Below are 19893 nucleotides of genomic sequence, written 5' to 3'. Positions count from 1 at the left end.
TTTTCAGTTCCCATCCAACAGCAGGGTGTGTATCTCTATTGATGGCTGTTTTTGTTTTGCTTAAATAGACTTTTTTTTCTTTTAAGAATACTTTTAGGTTCACAGAAAATTTTCAGGGCAAGTACAAAGAGTTCTCATATTCCTCCCCCACCTTCCTCCCAACAGTGTTTCTTACACTATTGTCTGCATGCAGTTACATCTTGCATTCTGGTGGCACATTTGTTACTAATGATGATACATTATTAACTGAAACCCATAGTTTACATTAGCATTTACTCTGGGTTGTACAGTTCTAATTGCTTTGACAAAGGAATAATGCCCTGATTCCACCATTGCCCTAAAAATGCCCGGTACTTCCCCTAGAAGAAAAATCCCCTTCCCTCTTCTCCTAGAAGCCCTGACAACTACTGATCTTTTTACCATCGCTATAGTTTAGCCTCTTCTAGAACGTCAGATCATATTTTCACTCAGACTACACATTTAAGGAGGACAGTGGGTCTTGGGTATAAGCCCTGGACTATGAATCGTAAGGTCAGCAGTTTGCTCCTCCAGGGAAAGATGAGGCTTACAGCTCCTGTAGAGATGTACAGCCTCAGAAACCCTATACATGGTTGCTGTTAGTTGGAACCAACTTAAGGTACTTAGCAACAACAACCAAACATCCTTAAAATTGTTCCATATCTATTAGCTTGATTGCCCCTTTCTTTTTATATTTGGATAAATGTCGTTGCTTCAATGTATGTATAGTTTATTTATAAGGAGCTCTGGTAGCGTAGTGGTTACGAATTGGGCTGTGAACCGCAAGGTCAGCAGTTCAAAACTACCAGCCGCTCCGTGGGAGAGGCTTTCTGCTTCTGTAAAGATTTACAGCCTCTTTACAGGAAACCCTGCACAGGGTCGCTATGGGTCGGAACCGACTCGACAGCACTTAACAACAACAATAGTTTATCCAGTCACCAATTGATGGGCTTGGTGGATGTTTTTCAGCATAATTTACTAAATAAGAAGTGATAAGCATGCTCAGGAATTGCCTGTAAAATGGTGTGAGCATGTGTCATACTAGATACTAATAAGTCCCTCCTTCCAAAGTTTACTCCTTTTAAAATAAAAGTGAGTATTAAGAAAAACAAAGTGGTGGTGAGTCATCCAAGATTTGTAGTTATTATCTATTTCAGATCAGTAGTCTTTGTACCGCTCAGAATATCCATCTGTACAAACTAAGTAAGTTATAACTTACCCAGAATTCATTGCGTTATAGTAAAGCCATCCTGGAAAATTGTTCACCCCCCCATTGGTCAGTGTATCCTATCATGGTGCTTGTTGTGTTGCTGTGATGCTGGAAGATAGCTAGTATCAGCAGGGTCACCCATGGTGAACAGATGGCAAGCTTCCAGTTAAGACAGACAAGGAGAAAAGGCCTGGCAAGCTAATGAAAACCTATGGGTGACAACAGGGCAGTGTCCGGTATAGTGCTGGAAGCTGAGCCCCAGGTTGGAAAGCACTGTGCGGTAGCTGGACTAATGGGCTCCAACTTGCAATGATCCTGAAGATGGTGCAAGACTAGACAGGTGTGTTAGCCGGGAGACTGGACAGTTCTGTTAGCCGTGAGATAGGACAGTACTGTTAGTCGTGAGGCTGGACAGTTCTGTTAGCCCTGAGACTGGACAGTTCTGTTAGCCATGAGACTGGACAGTTCTGTTAGCCGTGAGACTGGACAGTTCTGTTAGCCATAAGATTGCCCTGAGTTTGAGCTGATTTGATGGCAACGCACACCAAGAAATGTGAAGAAATATGGTTTTTTTCTGACACTCAGTCAAGAAATTCTACCTTAGAGTGAAATGTGGTACCTTAGGGTCTAATCAAAGATGAACCCAAGCACACTGGATCAAGTGTCTTTAAATCCAGAGGTGGCGATCCTTAACGCCTTTTATTCGTTTTGCACCACCTTGACCATTCTATTGTGATAATTGAATAGTAAATACTTCAAATAAGTTGTGGTCAACCAGAAGAACCAGACACATTGTGTCATTCCCCTTTCTAACCTGACACTTCAAAGTTGCATTGAGAGCAGGTCAAAATGTGGCTTGATTAAACTGTGTGGGTAGATGTCCTGGGAACTGCTGGCCAAGCATATTTATTTCATTGACACGCTTTGTTAGTGTTGTTAGATTCCATCGAGTCGGTACTGACTCATAGCAACCCTATGCACAACAGAACGAAACACTGCCCAGTCCTGGGCCAACCTGACAATTGTTGCCACGCTTGAGCCCATTGATGCTGCCACTTTCCCAATCCATCTCACAGGGGTCTTCCTCTTTTTCTCTGACCCTCCACCTTACCAAACATGATATCCTTCTCCAGCAACTGGTCCCTCCTGACAATATGTCCAAAGTATGAGAGATGAAGTTTGGTCTTCCTGGTCTCCAAGGAGCACTCTGGATGCACTTCTTCCAACACAGATCTGTTGGTTCTTTTGGCAGTCCATGGCACTTTCAATATACTCTTCCAACACCATAACTCTAAAGCATCAATTCTTCTACGTTCTTCCTTATTCACTGTCCAGCTTTCGCATGCATATGAGGTTATTGAAAATACTATGGCTTGGGTAAGGCACACCTTAGTCCTCAAGCTGACATCTTTGTTCTTCAACACTTTAAAAAGGTCTTGTGCAGCAGATTTGCCTAATGCAATACATTGTTTAATCTCTTGACTGCTGCTTCCGTGAGTGTTGATAGTTGATCCAAGAAGAATGAAGTCCTTGACAACTTCAGTCATTTCTCTGTTGATAAGAATGTTGTTTATTGGTCCAGTGGTGAGGATTTTTGTTTTCTTGACATTGAGACACACTGTACTTCTGGTTATTTCCTAGTACTTTAAATATATATATATATATAAATGCATTTGTGTGGTTGTTGAAATGAAAGAAGATTTGTCTCCCAGGAAAACCATTTAAACATGTAGAGACTGCAATCTCATTTTCAAATATTAGGTTTCATTTTATGACATATCATGCTGTTTCATACAGCATATCTATATTAAAAAGCACGAACAAGCCAGCCTTGTTCTGTTCCATGCCTGCCCCTCTCTTAAGTACATTTATAAAAACACAGACATATCTGATTCCACCCACACTCCACAATATTTTATCGATTACAGTGCAACGTAGTTATATCGTGTTTCTAGAGACTGAGAAAAGAAAACATCGAAAGTGGGAAACACTGAATTTGATTATGCTTAGGCTTGGAGTTTAAAAGACCAGAAATACGGGGAGGTCTTGTATGTGGGAATAATAAAAATTGGTTTTACTGAGAAAAATTACCCTTTTATAAACTATAGGACAAAGATATCCCAAACATATTCCTTTGTGTCTAGACAAGCAGTGGTGAGGGGTGGATATGTGCCATGGAGTCAGTTCCGACTCATAGTGACTCTATACAGGGTTTCCGAGGCTGTAAATCTTTACGGGAGCAGAAAGCACACACAGACAATTCCTAGGGACTCTGATGTTGTTTTCCATTTTCTGCTGCTCTCTTTCGCCACGGCCAAGCTTCAGTTGGACCCTGACAACACTGGCCCTCCAATTCCAAATTGGCCCGCCTGCAAACAGGTGTTCCTTCCTAACCATTAGCAAACACTTTGTCTAAGACAAATTGGTTTAAACTCTTCATGGCTCCTAACTGCCTCAATTTATATCACACAAAGTCCTTTAAAGCACACCAGAAATAATTTAAGCCCAATGATTAGTTAAATATTCATGCTGATTTTCTGGTTTTTGCTTTTTATTTTCACATGCATTTCAATTTTAATGCATCTGAAATTGAGTAGGCCCTAAATTGTTGTTGTTGTTGTTAAGTGCCGTTGAGTCGGTTCTGGCACATAGTGACCCTGTATAGGGGTTCTGAGGAGCAGCTGGTGAGCTTGAACCGCCGACCTTGCAGTTCAAATGGCTTTGCAGTCTGACTCATTACCCACAGTGCCACACCAGGACTCCTAAACAGTAACACTAATCTGAGGGATTAGCCACTGAAAACCATGAGAATATAGCATCAAAACTTTGTCTGATACAGCTCTGGAAGATGAGTTCCTCAGGTTGGAAGGCCCTCAAAATGTAACTGTGTAAGAGCTGCCTCCCCAAAGTAGGGTCAAACTTAATGGCATGGATGGAGCGACACTTTGGAAACCTTCATTTATTTATGGGGTGTGACTTAAAATGAGAAGAAACAGCTAGAACATCTTTTTAATAATCAGAATGTGAAACGTATGGAGTAAAAATCGAGGAAAATGATTGTTGTTGTTAGATGCCATCGAGTCAGTTCTGACTCATAATGACCCTGTATGGGGTTTCTGAGTCTAAATTTTTACTGGATCAGAAAGCCTCACCTTTCTCCTGAGAAGCAGTTGGTGGGTTTGAACTGCTGACCTTGCTTTTGGTTGTTGTTGTTTTTTCAGGAGAGTTAAAATTTTATTGCAGAGTTTCAGGGAGGGATGAGGTTCAAACCTGCCTGTTCTCCTTCAGAAGGCCACCAGATCTCCTATGGTCTCCACCTTGAGTCCAGCTGAGCACTGAAGCAAGTCTCCACACTAATCATGGAGAGCTTGGAAACCAGGCTCATGCTCAGGTCCCTGCCTTGAGCACCTCAGTCGTCTTTGTCTTGGCTTTCATGATGTTGGGCAGCATGGTGTAGTGGGGTAGCGTGGTGTAGCTGTTGGTCAGTGGTCACCACAGTAGGCAGCTTCCGGCACAGGGTCTCCAGCCTCCACTCTTCTCCTGCTCCACCTTTACCTTGTCCTCCTCCAGCGTCACCTGGAAGATGAATGTGCCCTGTGGCCAGTCCAGCAATCTCGCCATCACCTGCCCTATGTGTTCATCATCATCAATGGCTGCTTGTTCAGTAGCATCAAGTTCACCTTCTCCTTCTTGGCCAGCTGGCCAAGACCCAGGTCCTGTAAGGGACTTAGGCAATCCGTCTTCACAGCCGGCACTTCCACGTGAATGCCTTAGTCTCTGCTCCTGGCCGGTGCAGTGTACATGGTCTGATGCAGCTGACAGCCATGACCTCTCTCACCAGCTTCTTCTCCCTGAGCCACGAGGCTTCCTCCACTGTGATCTCATCAGTCTAAACCAAGCTAGGGCAGACTGTAGAACAGAGCATCAATTGCTCCTATGCAAGTTCAGGCTGAAGCTAAAGAAAATTAAAATAAGTCCACAGTAGCCAAAATATGACCTTGAACATATCTCACCTGAATTTAGAGACCATGTCAAGAACAGATTGGCTGCATTCGACACTAGTGACTGAACACCAGAAGAGTTGTGGAATGACACCAAGAGCATCACATTGGAAGAAAACAAAAGGTCATTAAAAAGACGGGGAAGAAAGAAAGAGCCAAAGAGACTGTGAGAAGAGACTCTGAAACTTGCTATTGGCTGTAGAGTAGGTAGTCTATGCCAGGAAATTTGAAAGACAGCTAATGGGTCAACCTACTGGAAGAGGTCCATATCTGTGTCCACTCCCGAGAAAGGTGACCCAGCAGAATGTGGAAATTATCTAACAATATCATTAATATCACATGCAAGTAAAATTTTTCTGAAAATAATTTTTAAAAGTTTGTGGTTGTACACCCATAAGAAGCTTCCAGAAATTCAAGCCAGATTCAGAAGAGGGCATGGAACTAGGTATATCAATCATTTGCTGATGCCAGATGGATCTTGGGTAAAATCAGAGAATACCAAAAAGATGTTTATTCATGTTTTATTGACTATCCAATAACATTTGACTGTGTGGATTGTATTGAACTATGGGTAACATTGTGAAGAATGGGAATTCCAGAACACTTAAATGTGCTCATGTACATTGACCAAGAGGCTGTTGTTTGAGCAGAACTAGGGGGCACTGAATGGTTTAAAATCAGGTGTGTGCTTTCACTGTACTTACTCAAATGATCCAAAAAGCTCAACTGTATGAAGAATGTGGTACCAGGATGGGAGGAAGGCTTCTGACAACTTGTTGTATGGCCTTCAATTCTGAAGCAAAGAGGACGTGAAGCACTTACTGATGAAGCGTAAGAATTCAGCCTTCAGTATGGATTACACCTCAGTGTAAGGAAAACATAAATCTTCACAACTTGGCCAATAAACAACATCATGATAAATGGAGAAGATTGAAGTTGTCTAGGATTTCCCTGGAGTCCTGGTGTGGTGCTGTGGGATAAGCACTGAACTGCTAACTACAAGGTTGACAGTTCAAACCCATCAGCCACTCCTCAGAAACCTTACACAAGGTTGCTATGAGTTGGGTCCGGCACAACAGCACTTAACAACAATAGCAAGGATTTCATTTTACTTGGATCCACAATCCGTGCTCATTGCAATTCTGCTGCTGGATACCATCAAGTCAGTTCTGACTCATAGCGACCCTGTTTAGAGTCCTGAGGCTGTAAATCTTTATAGGAGCAGAAAGCCTTCTCTTTCTCCTGAAGAGCAACAGGTGGATTTAAACTGCTGATCCTGAGGTTGACAGCCCAACACATAACCCACTACATTACCAGGGCTCCTTTGTTCGTGGAAGTAGTAGTCAAGAAATCACATGACATTGCTTTAGACAAATGTGCTGCAAAAGATCTCTTTAAAGTGTTAAGGAGCAAAGATGTCACTTTGATGACTAAGGTACATCTGACCCAGGCCATGGTATTTTCAGTCAGCTCTTATGCATGTGAAAACTGGACAATGAGTAAGGAAGACTAAAGAAGATGTATTTGAATTGTGGTTTTGGTGAAGAATATTCAATAAACCATAGACTGCAGGAATGAACAAACCTATCTTGAAAGAAGTATAGTCAGAATGCTCCTTAGAAGCAGGGGAGAGACTTGGTCTTACATACTTTGAACATGTTATCAGGAGGGACTAGTACCTGGAAAAGGACATCATGCTTGATAGTCAAATGGAGGAAGATCCCCAATGAGATGAATTGATACAGTGGTGGCAAACATAAGAACAGTTGTGGGCATGAGAGAGGACGGGGCAGTGTTTTTTTCTGTTGTGCATGAAGTTGCTATGTGCTGGCACTAACCCAAGGGTACCTAACAACAACATAACACACACACACACACACACACACAAATCCCCAAATAGATCTAACACTTTCTAGCACCTTTTCTTAAGCCATCCTTCCCTTTTACATGGACTTATAGATCTCTCCCATGTCATGTTTCAGATCCCAGAGTCTTTTCTAGAGGCACAATTTCATTCTGTTGTCTTATCTGCCTACTCTTCCCAAACACAGCTCAGATGTAGGAAATGAGCCTTTGGGGGGATGTTTTAATACCAGATAGAGTCCTGGTGTGGTGCTGCAGGGTAATGCACTGGGCCCCAAGGAAAGTCAGTTTGAACTGCAAGGTTGGCAGTTCAACCCACCAGCTGCTCCTCAGAAACCCTTTTCAAGTGTTGCTGTGGATTGGAAATGATTATTAATAACAACATGGTTATTAATAACAACAAGGGTCAATTAGAGGCATTAGAGCTTCACGGGTAGAATTCTTGCCTCCCATAAAGGCAAACCAAGTTTGGATCCTGGCCAGTGAATTTCATGCGCATCCAGTGGAGGTGTATGTGTTACGGTCATGCTCAACAGGTTTCAGCTGAGCTTCCAGACGAAGATGACTTAGGAAAAGGCCTGAGAACCAGTCAGTGAAAAACACTAGGCATCAGAACAGTCAGATTATCCACCAATCCTGGGGATGGTAAGGGACTAGGCAGCCTTTGGTTCAGTTGTGCATGGGGTCAAATTAGTTGGCTGACGGTTAGGAAAGGTTCGCCCCTTTCCTAATCTTTTCTTCTAAATTTCTTTAGCTCTTATTAGTTTATTCTTTCTAACAAAATAATCTTTAAGAATTGGGAAAACATGTATCATTAAAATATTCGGCTTTCCCACACAAGAATATGGCATGCCTCTCCATTTTCACTCCCTTTTGTGTCTCTGGTAGTCTTAAATTTGTTTTTATATTGGTCCCCCATATTTCATGGCAACCTTTTTGTAGCTGCTTTATACTTTTCATGGCATTTCAAATATATTTTCCCATTTTATTTTCTAGTTGGTTGTTGCTGTTACAAAAGAAAGCTTCTGACTTTTTAAGGTTTCTTTCATATTTAGTGACCTTGCTGAACTCTCATCTATCCCAACGTTTTTGTGGGGGGTTTTCAAGTTTATTCTCCTGGGTTTTCTATGAAGATATTGTTCTGGAATTTTCCAATAAGCTCAGGTCATAATACTCATTTTTTGTTCTGTTCCTTATTACACTGGCTTGATGTGTAATTTCTGGAGTGATGTGAAATCGGAAACTCAATTTCAGTTCCCTAACTTTGGTACACTTCTATCCCCAACTTCACCCCAAATATACCCACACTTGTCTTAGTATTTATGGTTGATTCTCCTTACTGCATTTGGATTAAATTCTTGGAAATAATTTTCTTTACCAATACTAACTCCATGAAACTTCATCTACTAGTCTTTCTGGCTATACCAGTTGGGATTACCAAATAAAATGCAGGATACTTAGTTAAATTTCAGTTTCAGTTCAACAACAATTACAGTTTTAATATAAGTCTATCCCATTTAGGACACACTTGCAAGGCAAAGTAAAAAAAAATATTGCTACAAAATCACAGAAACTATTATGAAAAAAATATGAAAAAATGATGTTGTTATTTCTCGACATTACCTCTAAGAGTTTCCATCTCTAACGCTAACCCAAAGAATTTTGTGCTCTTCAATTTATACCATGTCATATTCCTTTAAAATGCTCTTTGCGTTTTACAAACAAAATGAAGTCTGATGGGGCAAGATCAGGGCAGTACGGTGATGCATAAGCTTTCCCAAGAAATGGTTGTTAGCTTCAAGGGCTAAGTAACATCATCACGATGGAAAAATAAAATTTCTTGGTGCAACTTTCCTGGCCTTTTTCTCACCAATGAAGTTTTCAGTGTTTTAAAACTCCTTCAAAATAAGCCCCTGTGGTCATCCTGTGTCCTTCAAGAAAGTCTATCAAGATTAGTGTTGCTGTTGTTAGGTGCCACTGAATCAATACGACTCATAACAACAATCGTATGCACAACAGAACAAAACACTGCCCAGTCCTGGGTCAACCTCACAATTGTTGCCATCCTTCAGCCCATTGATGCTGCCATATTTCAATTCATCTCACTGGGGATCTTTAAAAAACCAGTCACCCTAGGCTTCTGAGCAGACCTTTCTGCCTTGAACTTAACTGACCGAGCAAATTCCCTTGAAAGCCTCCTGTTTTGATTGGCCTTTGCTCTCTGGATCATAATGGTAAATTCAAGACTCATCCCAGCTCTGATTTGTTCCATCAAATAGTCTTCATTAGCTTCTATCTTGAGAGCTAGATGAACTTTGTATAATGCTTTTGAAGCAGAAATCTTGCTGATGCCAAGATGTTCATTTAATATGGAAGATGCAGAACTACATGGGATCCCAACTCCAGTCGCTATCGAATCAGTGCTAATTCTGTAGTCGTCTTCCACCAGCTTCTGGACTTTAGTCCCAGTTTCTTCATTCATTGAGCTTGACAGTCTTTGCTCCCTTGGCTTGTCTTTTTTGTTCAAGTTTTTATTATGAATGAGTGGTAATTTACATGGGAGAACATCACCTTTACACCATCGTGTCATTGCAATGATTACAATTTCCTCTGTGCATCATCATTCAACAGTGTTTGCTTCTCTTCCTCTGTTTTTGTTGTTGTTGGGGGGTGTACACAAAAAGTCTCAGGAATATATAATAATTTAAACAACCAAAGGGCACATTCTGCAAGCCTGCTTGCTGGCCGCCAGTACACAGCCTTTCTCTTTCCAAGAATCTAGAGTCCTCAGCTGCTCCCACTTTCCATGTCCTCATCTCTGCCTCCATCTGTGGCATCTCTGCTTCTCTGGATAGGGTCCCACATTCCACTTACGCTCTTCTCCCTTGATGGTTCTAGGGTCCTCTGTTTCTGGACTGTAAGATTACTCCCCCATTTTGGTTACAAAACTTCTCCCTTTACAGTTGTGACAGTCGCAATTAGTCATGATAACAATGACTCACTAATGACTCATAAGAATCTTATCCTCATGTCTTTTCACCAGATCTGTCTAGACAAGATGAAAACTATTCAGTGGGGACTCTATCTTCCCCCACACACTCTTAAACTAAACTCCCACTTGATTTGTACACATTATGCTACCAGAGCCCTTTACATACATACACACACATACATACACACACATATATGTACACATATATACATTATATATATATATATATACACCATCACTCATGTGCCAATTTGTCACAATGTGATGGCTTGCATGTTGCTGTGATACTGTAAGCTATATCACTGGTATTTTGAATACCAGTAGGGTCATATACATTGAACAGATTTCAACTGAGCTTTCAGACTAAGACTCAGAAGAAGGAGAGGTGACTACTTCCAAATGTTTACTCACTAAAAACCTTATGAATAGCAGTGGAACTCTGTCGGATAACACCAAAATATTGAATATTGAAACATGATTGATAAATAGCACAAGAATATTGTCAGATAATAGTGCCAGAAGGTGATCCCCTCAGGTTGGAAGCCCTCAAAATACAACTGGGAAAGAGCTGCCTCCTCAAAGTCGAGTTGATGGTGATGATGCAAACAGAGTAATGTTTTGGGGACTTTCAAGTGCACATGGGACACAACTCAAATGGAGGGAAAACAACTGAAAACATCCACTAATAATTGGAACGTGGAATGTATGAAAAATGAGCCTAGGAAAATTGGAAGATGTAAAAATGAAATGGAACACATAAAGATCAATATATCCTCAGCATTTTTGAGCTAAATTGGCCATTTTGAATCTGACCATTACTATCCCAGGAATGACAAATTGAGGAGAAGTGGCATCATATTCATTATCAGAAAGAACATTTAAGGATCTATCTTGAAGTATAATGCTGTCTGTGATAGGATAATATCCATACGCCTGTAAGGATGACCAATCAATACAAATATTATTCAAATTTAAGCACCAACCACATAAGCCAGTGATGAAAAAAATTGAAGAATTCTACCAATTTTGTCTGAAATTGATCAAACATGCGATCAAGATGTAATAATACTAATAACAAAAGATGTAATAATAATTACTGGTGATTGGAATGCCAAAGGTTTGAAACAAAGAAGAAAGATCAGTGTTTGGAGCTATGCCCTTGGTGCCAGAAATGATGCCAGAGGTCACAGGATAGAATTTTGCAAGATCAATAGCTTCATTGTGAATATCGTTTTTAAACAATACATAAAACAATTGTACACATTGACTTCACCAGATGGAATAACAGAAATCAAATTGACTATATGTGTGGAAAGGGACAGTGAAAAAGCTCCATATCATCAGCCAAAACAAGGCATGGGGCAGACTGTGGAACAGACCATCAGTTGGTTATATGCAAGTTCAGACTAAAGTCACACCAGTACTCCATGATTCCATCAATATATATATTTGGTAATTTTGAGAATCAGTTACTGAAAATCCTAGTCCAGTCCCTAAACAAAATAAACCAAGTTCGCCTCTGTGATCTCTGATCCTACATGCTTACATACACTTATGAACCCTGTAAACCCTTTGTCAACAAGTCTATTCCAACTCAAAGTGACCCGAGGTATTACAAAGTAGAACTGCTCCACAGGGCTCTCTTGGCTGTAATCTTTATGCATGCTGAATGGCAAACCTTGCTTCTGCAGCACCTCTGGGTGGGTTCAAACCCACCAATTTGTAGGTTAATTGTTGTCGTTTTTAGGTGCTTTCAAGTCAGTTCTGACTCATAGCAACCCAATGCACAAGAAAACAAAACACTGCCCGGTATGTGCTATCCGCACAGTTGTTCCACCTGAGCGCATTGCCATTATCATTGTGTCAATCCATCTCATTGGGGGCCTTCTTTTTTGCTGACCTTCCACTTTACCAAGCATGGTATCGTTCTCCAGGAACTGGTCTCTCCTGATAACCTATCTGAAGTATAGGTTAGTAGTTATGAACAAAACTTTGTATTACCCAGGGACCTCAAAACCTAGTCATGGCTGGCATATCATAATGTAGGTTTCTTAAGTGAATTTGAAAAATGATGAATGTTTGTAATATCATAATGTCAAAGACTTATTGAGAATTATTTGAAAGAAAGATGGATGGCTTTAGAGAGATGGTTACTTTCAGTCACTTCTGACTCATGGTGGACTTGAGTAGAACAGAACAAAGTATTACCCGGTCTGGTGCCACCCTCACCATTGCCAGCATATCCAACCAAGCCTGTCATTGAAGCTACTGTGCCAGCTCATATCACTGTGGTCTCCCTTGTCCTCACTGGCCCTCCCTTCACCAAGCACGATGTCTTTCTCTAGGGATTGATCTCTTCCGATGATATATCCAAAGTAAGAGAGTCATACAGTGTTCTGTTGTGATCTAGAAGGTTTCCATAGACTAATTTTTGGAGGACTTTATTCCTAATCTTAGTCTTACTCTGAAAGTTCCACTGAAATCTGACCACATGGATGACTCCAGTGGTATCTGGAATACCAGAGGCACAGCTTCCACATTATAGTGACAGACAAGTCATCACAGTAGGACACACTGACAGATATGTGGTGGGGTACTTGAATATATGAACCTTAAAGAATTTGGAAGCTTAATTTGAATAGAGGTGTGACTGGTCTACCCAGTGCTGAAGCATCTAGGGTAAAGAGATGTGTACAACCAGTTATCTAGACTTTCAGAACTGTAATGATTTTAATTCAGAAGATAAGCAGCTATATCACTTTATATTTTGTTATTAGGAAGAGCCATGAGTGAACCACTAAAGTGGAGTCAGAAAATGTGGGATCCACTCTCAGCAATTTACCAGCACAGGACACTAAGTCAAATGCATGGGTTATCACAGAGACGCCTGAAGCGTTACACAGTCGGTACCCGATGAGAACCGAGAGTGAAGGCCTTTCTCTTTCTCAGCCCAGCCTAGGCTTCCCTAACTGATCTCTCTGTCTCCACTCTGGGCAGCAGCATCTGCCTAAAGCACCACACCAGAATTCCATAAAGCACTTTTATGCACCTAGAACCCTTCTTTAGCTCTCCATGTTTGTAGACTATTGGGGAAACTTCTTATCCTCAGTATTGCCAGTCATCCAGACTCTCTACCTCCTCTTCTTTCCTCTCCTTTCCTGTCCCTGCCATTGCACTTGGCTATGTATGGTGACCTAGAGAAGGCTTACATCTCCCAGGATTTGCTTGCTCCATTTCTCCCTCCTGGGCCTTTCACATCATCCTCTGTCCAGTTGTCTGAGTCCTTTCATATTTCAGGAACCAGAAAATGCCTCTCTTGCCTCCCCCACTCCCTAAGAAGGTACCCCTGACCTCTTCAGCCCAGATGCAGTGATTCATAATGGAAGGACATGGATTAGTATAAGAATGTATACTGTGCTTTTTAAATAACACAAAAAGAAAAGGAAAAAAACCTAGTGTCCATATGTTGAAATGTTACATAGCTGTTTCAAATGGTTTTATCCCATGTGATGGAGTATTATGCATATATTCAAAGTTTTAAGAAAAATACTTAATGGCATAAAAGAATACTCATTATCATACATGTGAGAACATATAAAGCAAAGCTACCTGTACAATTCTGTTTAAAAAACACATATGTATACAAAAATAAAATATTAAATGTGAATGCTAAATATATATTAACCATTGTTGTTTCTGGATCAGGGGACTATTATTACTTATAACTGATCATTGGCTTCTTTGTAGATATTTATGCAATTCTGGCATGGTGCTATAGGATAAGCACTTGACCACAGGCTTGGTTTGAACTGCAAGGTCAGCAATTCAAATTCACCAGCTGCTCCTCGGAAACCCTATAATGGGTCACTGTGAGTCGGAAATGACTTGACGGCTCGTAACAATGACAACAAACTTTATGGCATGAGCATGTTTTATTATATAAAGAAAAATATTAAAGCAGAGAATGAACATGATCTTAGAAGCAGACTGGCAGTTTCAGTACTTGATGAATAAATACCTTGTTTTTCTGAATTTTTATTAGGACATAGGTTATCTACCATGGGTTTCCAAGGGTCATCACTGTATTTTCCCACCATCTGTTTGAAGTTTTCCCTTGAATATGAACTTCTGCAGAGCAATTATCTGTCTTAGGCCTCTGAAGCCTCAGTGCCTCAAATCAGTACCAACTCATGGTTACCTTATGTACGAGGGGGCTTCAAAATTTTATAGAAATATGGTATTAAAGATAATGGAATATTTCCCCAAAATTTTTGAAGCCCCCTCGTACAACAGAAGAAAACATGTATAAGCAGGTGCCATCTTCTTCCTCTTTGCTATGTTTGAGTGCATTCTTTTGGCCACTATGCCCATCCATCTCACAGAGACTCTCCCTCCTCTTGGCCAGGCATCCACTTTACCAGCCAGGATGCTTCTTCTGAGCGATAGGTCTTCCCTGAGGACATGTTCAAAGTGAGTGAGTAGAAGTCTCACTGTCCTTACCACTAAAGATCATTCTGGTTTTATTTCTTCCAGGACTGATTTGGTGCTTCTTAAGTTGCTCTTGTTCAATTTTTTCTTAAAACATCAGGAGTCCTGGTGTGGTGCCGTAGGATAAACACTGGACCACAAGGTCAGTTTGAACAGAAAGGTCCATGGTTCAAACTCTCTAGCCACTCCTCGGAAACCCCTTACAGGGTCGCTATGAGTAGGAGCTGAGTCGATGGCACTTAACAACAACAACAAACATAATGCATTTTCCACAAACTTAACTTGCTTGAAAAGCCCATTTCCATTTTTTCAAATTCTTCAGTTCATATTAAGAAGTGCCCTCCAGTACAAATCTCTCTGGTTATCTTCCTGGCTGCCCACCTCTCCTTTTCATACTCTTGCCTGCCCCTCAGTTACCTTCCAGTCATACCTGAACTCTGACATCTCACCTATTGATGACCTGAGCTATTTACCATGCTGTAAGGTAAGCAGTGGAGTCCTCATGTGGCTCTGTCAGATAGGCACTGGACTTCGAATCACACGGTCTCTGATTTAAGCCCACTAGCTGCTCCTCAGAAACCCTATACAGGGTCTTTATGTGTTAGAATCAACTCCACCACACTTAGCAATAATCACAGGATAAGTCAGTGGATTGCTAACCACAACTTAGGCAGTTCAAAACCTACCAAATGCTCCGTGGGAGAAAGAGCTTTCTGTTACTGGAAAGATTTATAGCCCCAGAAACCCTGTATATGATTGCTATGAGTCAGAATAGACTCAGTGACAGTGAGCTTGGTTTTGGTATATCTGTGAAAAATAAGAATAGCCTGAGTGTTCATTTTGATTTGTTTTTACATATTCTGAAACTAAATTGTACATTCCTGGAAGAGAAAAAATATCATCATTTTAAAATATTTTTCTCAACAGCCAGCAATTCTTGGCTTAAAGGGGTTTAATCATTCTACAAGCACTTCATAGTCACCAGGATGATGAAAGGCCACCGTCTTGAATCTTGTGCTTGTGGTGATAGAGGGAAAAGAGAGCCCATGAGGGGCTCATCTAAGCAATTCGATAAACTGACAAGGGAGTGACTGCCTGCTCTTCACTTTTGCTCCCAGCTCATTGGGCAGAACTAGTCATGTGGTTCCACCTGTCCACAAAGTGGTCAGGAAGACAATTCTCCATATACCTAGAAGATAGGGAACCAGAAATATCTAGCAAAACACACCAATTACTCCTACGGGGGCTCAATTAGAATTGTATATGGTTTTGAATACAAAACAAGGAAAATCTATCTAGAGATGGCTAAAATATATAACTATCAAAGGAAGCTGGTTATTATTAGAAGTCATCGTGTTGGTGACCTAATGCACAACAGGATAGAACTGTGATCTACGTAAGATTTCTGCTGGTTGATTTTTCAGAAGTAGATCGCCAGAACTTTCTTCCTAGAGGAAGCTGATAAATCTGCTGCCATCCAGTAAAATCCAACTCATAGTGACCCTATATAGGATCTTTGGTGGTGGTTGTGTGCCCCTGAGTCGTTCTGACGCACAGTGATCCTGTATAGTGTTTCCACCACCACTCATCTGTCAGTTTGTCGTACTGTGGTGCCTTATTAGTTGCTGTGATTCTGGAAGCTATGCCATGGGTATTTTAAATACTAGCAGGGTTGCCCACGGTGGACAGGTTTCAGATGAGCTTCCAGATAAAGACAGACTAGGAAGAGGAAAAGATGAAGTAAGACTATAAGTCTTGTACTAGTAGAAAGCCACATCTTTATTCCATGGAGTGATTGGTAGATTCAAACTACTGCCCTTGCAGTTAACAGCTCAGCTGTAATCCACTACACTACCAGGATTCTTCATATGATGTCTTTACAGGGGCAAAAATCTCATCCTTCTCCCAAGGAGCAGCTGGTTGGTTTGAACCGTCAACCTTGAGGGTTAGCAGTCCAGTGCTTATCCTACAAAGGAAGCTGATAGTAAGATATAAATTGGGTGGTGGTTATGTACCGTGAAGTCGGTTCCAACTCATAGCAACCCTGTGTAGGGTTCCTGAGGCTGTAAAGCTTGATCTTTCTCCTGTGGAGAAGCTGGTAGATCCACACTGCTGACCTTGTTGTTAGCAGCCCAACTTGTAAGCCACTATGCTACCAGAGCTCCTTACAAACTGGGTGTAGGATGTAAATTAGGAAGGGGCACAATAAATGGAGTTTTTAGGCTATGTCTGCTTTCTTCTCTGAATGATCATTTAAATTGTCCCTGAATGGACACTAGCTTATGCTCCTGCATTAATGACTGAAAAGTGCGTGGTACAAAGCCAGTGCCCAATACTTTACATGGGTTTTGTCCCAATCCCTCCTCTCCAGAATTGGAATTCCAATACCACTAGTTTGGGCAATTCTGTATTATACCCTTCCTGACGCCGTTCACCTGAACCAGGACCTCTTTGGTTGTAGAAAGAGGCTTACAAACCACTGTTTTCATGACTGAATGAAGAGTTTATTTCCTCACTGGTACAAAGGAGTAACTACCCAGAGACGTGTCCCCCCAGAACACACTTAAGATCAAAGACTTCAGCTGAGCTACTGAAGTGATAATTGGCCAAGTACAATTGTCAAAAATTAGTATCTCTGTGAACCAATTAAAACAAAATAATTGGGAATTGTCAGCACTTCTAAATATTTATGCCAGTCGATGCAAATATTTATTTACATAATATCTGTTTGCAATTTGAATCACTTGTGCTCTCTGCATGGCTGTTCATATAAGTCATGAGATCATTCCTCTTGATGCTTAGATTAAAATCTAAACTTATTCCAGTCGACTGACAGAAAGCTAAAATATTTTTGTTCAAATTCACTTGACAGTGTGTATTTTTGACAATGTGTTTATATTCCTCATTTATAATGGGAAGTGATGCCGTAGCCATCTTTTCAAAAGGGGGCTTCTGATGATTTCCCGCACCCCCACCCCACCCACACACACACACATAGCCAAGTCATTATTTTTTCCCGTGTGGTATTCATTAAAGCAATTCCCAACTTTATTGATTTTTGTTATATCAATAGAGTGTTAAAACTTTCTTTCACACTTCTGCAATTGGTTAGCAATGCCAGCCCAGGTCTGCTTGGCATCTTTTCTGTTACTGTTTATCAAGCCTATACTAGTCTTATAATATCAAGACATTTCAAAGTCTCTAGGAGCTTCTAGCTCCCTGTTGGAGTAGTAACCTTTCTCTTCCCCTCATAAGTTCTCTGTCCAGTCCCAAATCTCTTGACTACTTCAGAGTACATTTCTACGCATACCTTTCTTACCATGTAGAATTTGTTGGCCTGTTGTCTTTTCTTTTTCCTCTGTCTTCAAGAAATAAGAATTCTCATGATATTCTAAAGCAAATGTTGTTGTTAAGAGCCATCTAGTCAGTTCTGACTCATAGCAACCCTATAGAGGGTTTCCAAGCAGTAACTGCTGGGTTTGAACAGCTGACCTTGTGGGAAATAGTCCAGTGCTTATTCTACAGTGCTACACCAGGATTCACTGACATTCACGTATTTTAAACTGCTAAAGTTTATATTTCCTGGGATACATGGCATCCCAGTTAATGATGGGGAAATACGTGACAAATATTAATAGCCTGGTGTGGCGCTGTAGTTTAATGCGCCAGACTGCAAAGCCGTTTGAACTGCGAGGTCAGCGGTTCAAGCTCACCAGCTTCTCCTCAGAAACTCTATACAGGGTCAGAATTGACTTGACACACTTAACAACAACAAGAATAGCCTGAGTGTGCATTTGGAAGCATTTCCATCTGTAATTCTGCCTTGCGTAGTAAATTACTTATTTTTATTTGTTTTCATGTAATTGTGATAACATTATATATTCAATTTTATCTGGTTTTCTTTTCACTTCTTATACTATAAGCATTTCCCACATGTGATGCTTAAAAAAAAGGTGGGGTTTTTTATTCCCCCCTCCTAATCCTTATTCAATGGGTACCTCATGTTTTAGTTGAACGCTTTCTTACTGTATTTTAGAAACATAAGGTGGAATTTGGTGCATGAATTTGGCTACTTAATTCTCATTCCTGCTGATATAAACTATGCACAGAGAAAAGCAAAGAAGCAGATGGGGTCCACGAAGCAGACACAGATTGTGGTTTTAAGTTATGGATCATAACAGAGTCCAAAGTGTTATCTGGAAGACAAGAGAAACATTCTGAGCAAAGAGAAAATGTTCCATGTTTTCAGCATTACAACAAATTCCTATCCATGGCATGGAATCTTAACCAAGAGCGCATAGAAATTTTGTGTCAAAGAGAATCATTGGAGTGCCTGAAAATGCTCAGTGCTTCGCCTGTTCTTCCTCCTTGGTTCCCTTGAACTGCTAATAACCACAAGTCTTTTTATTGTGTCCACCACAGATCATCCCACTATCTCTAGAGTTTTGTTTGTGTTTCTTTTACAGAATGTTATAGGGTTGGAATCATACAGTACTCAGCTTTTACAGACTGGCTTCATTCACTTTGTAGTATGCATTTAAAGTTCCTCCGTGTCTTTTTGTAGCTTAACAGATCATCTATTTTTATCACTGCATTACACTTTGTTTATCCATCCAGCTACTGAAGGACGTTCATGCATTCAGCTATTGAAGGACATACTTCTTCCTAACCTCAGTTGTACGCAGGCCTTGACTGAGTTATGCTACTTCATTGGTAGCGAGAACATACATCTCTGAAACTTGTATCCCTTCCACGGTGGCAAATGCCTCTCGTGTTTCATTGTGTCTCTCATTCTCCACTCTCTTCAAACAAATTCAGCTCTTTCTAAAATATAATGTTTCTTACTTTGTCTGCCTCCTTTTTCCATATGTGGTGCTAATACCCTTGGCTGAATCACAGAACTTTCCCTCAGTTCTCATTCCCTTTGCTCTCAGCACCATTTCCTTGTTTCCACATGATCCTATTTCAGATTTTGTCTTTTGAAACCCCCTTAATAAGACATGAGCAGTCAACAATTTCAGAACTGCTAGTGCATCTATACTGTTATTGTTAGGTGTTGTTGAGTCAGTTCCAGCTCACGGTGACCCTAGGCACCACAGAGCGAAACACTGCCAAGTCCTGTGCCACCCTCACAATTGTTAGTACATTTGAGCCCATTGCTGTTGGCATTGCACCAGTTCATCTCCTTTGGGGCTTTCCTCTTTTTCTCTGACCTTCCCCTTTACCAAGCATGATGTCCTTCTCCAGGGACTAGTCCCTCCTGATAACATCCGAAGTATGAGACAAAGTCTCACCATCTTCATTTCCAAAGAGCATTCGGG

The 19893-nt window shown here is 40.8% G+C and overlaps 1 pseudogene; it reads right to left on the bottom strand.

Moving 5' to 3' along the window:
• Nucleotides 1-4512: 4512 nt before the first annotated feature.
• Nucleotides 4513-19893, bottom strand: part of LOC102815384 — a 63420-nt pseudogene continuing 48039 nt past the window's right edge.

This window comes from Chrysochloris asiatica, unplaced genomic scaffold, assembly GCF_000296735.1.
Source record: "Chrysochloris asiatica unplaced genomic scaffold, ChrAsi1.0 scaffold00007, whole genome shotgun sequence".
Taxonomy (NCBI): Eukaryota; Metazoa; Chordata; class Mammalia; order Afrosoricida; family Chrysochloridae; genus Chrysochloris; species Chrysochloris asiatica.
The sequence above is the reverse complement of the archived record's forward strand: the minus strand, read 5'-3'. Positions and strand labels throughout refer to the sequence as shown.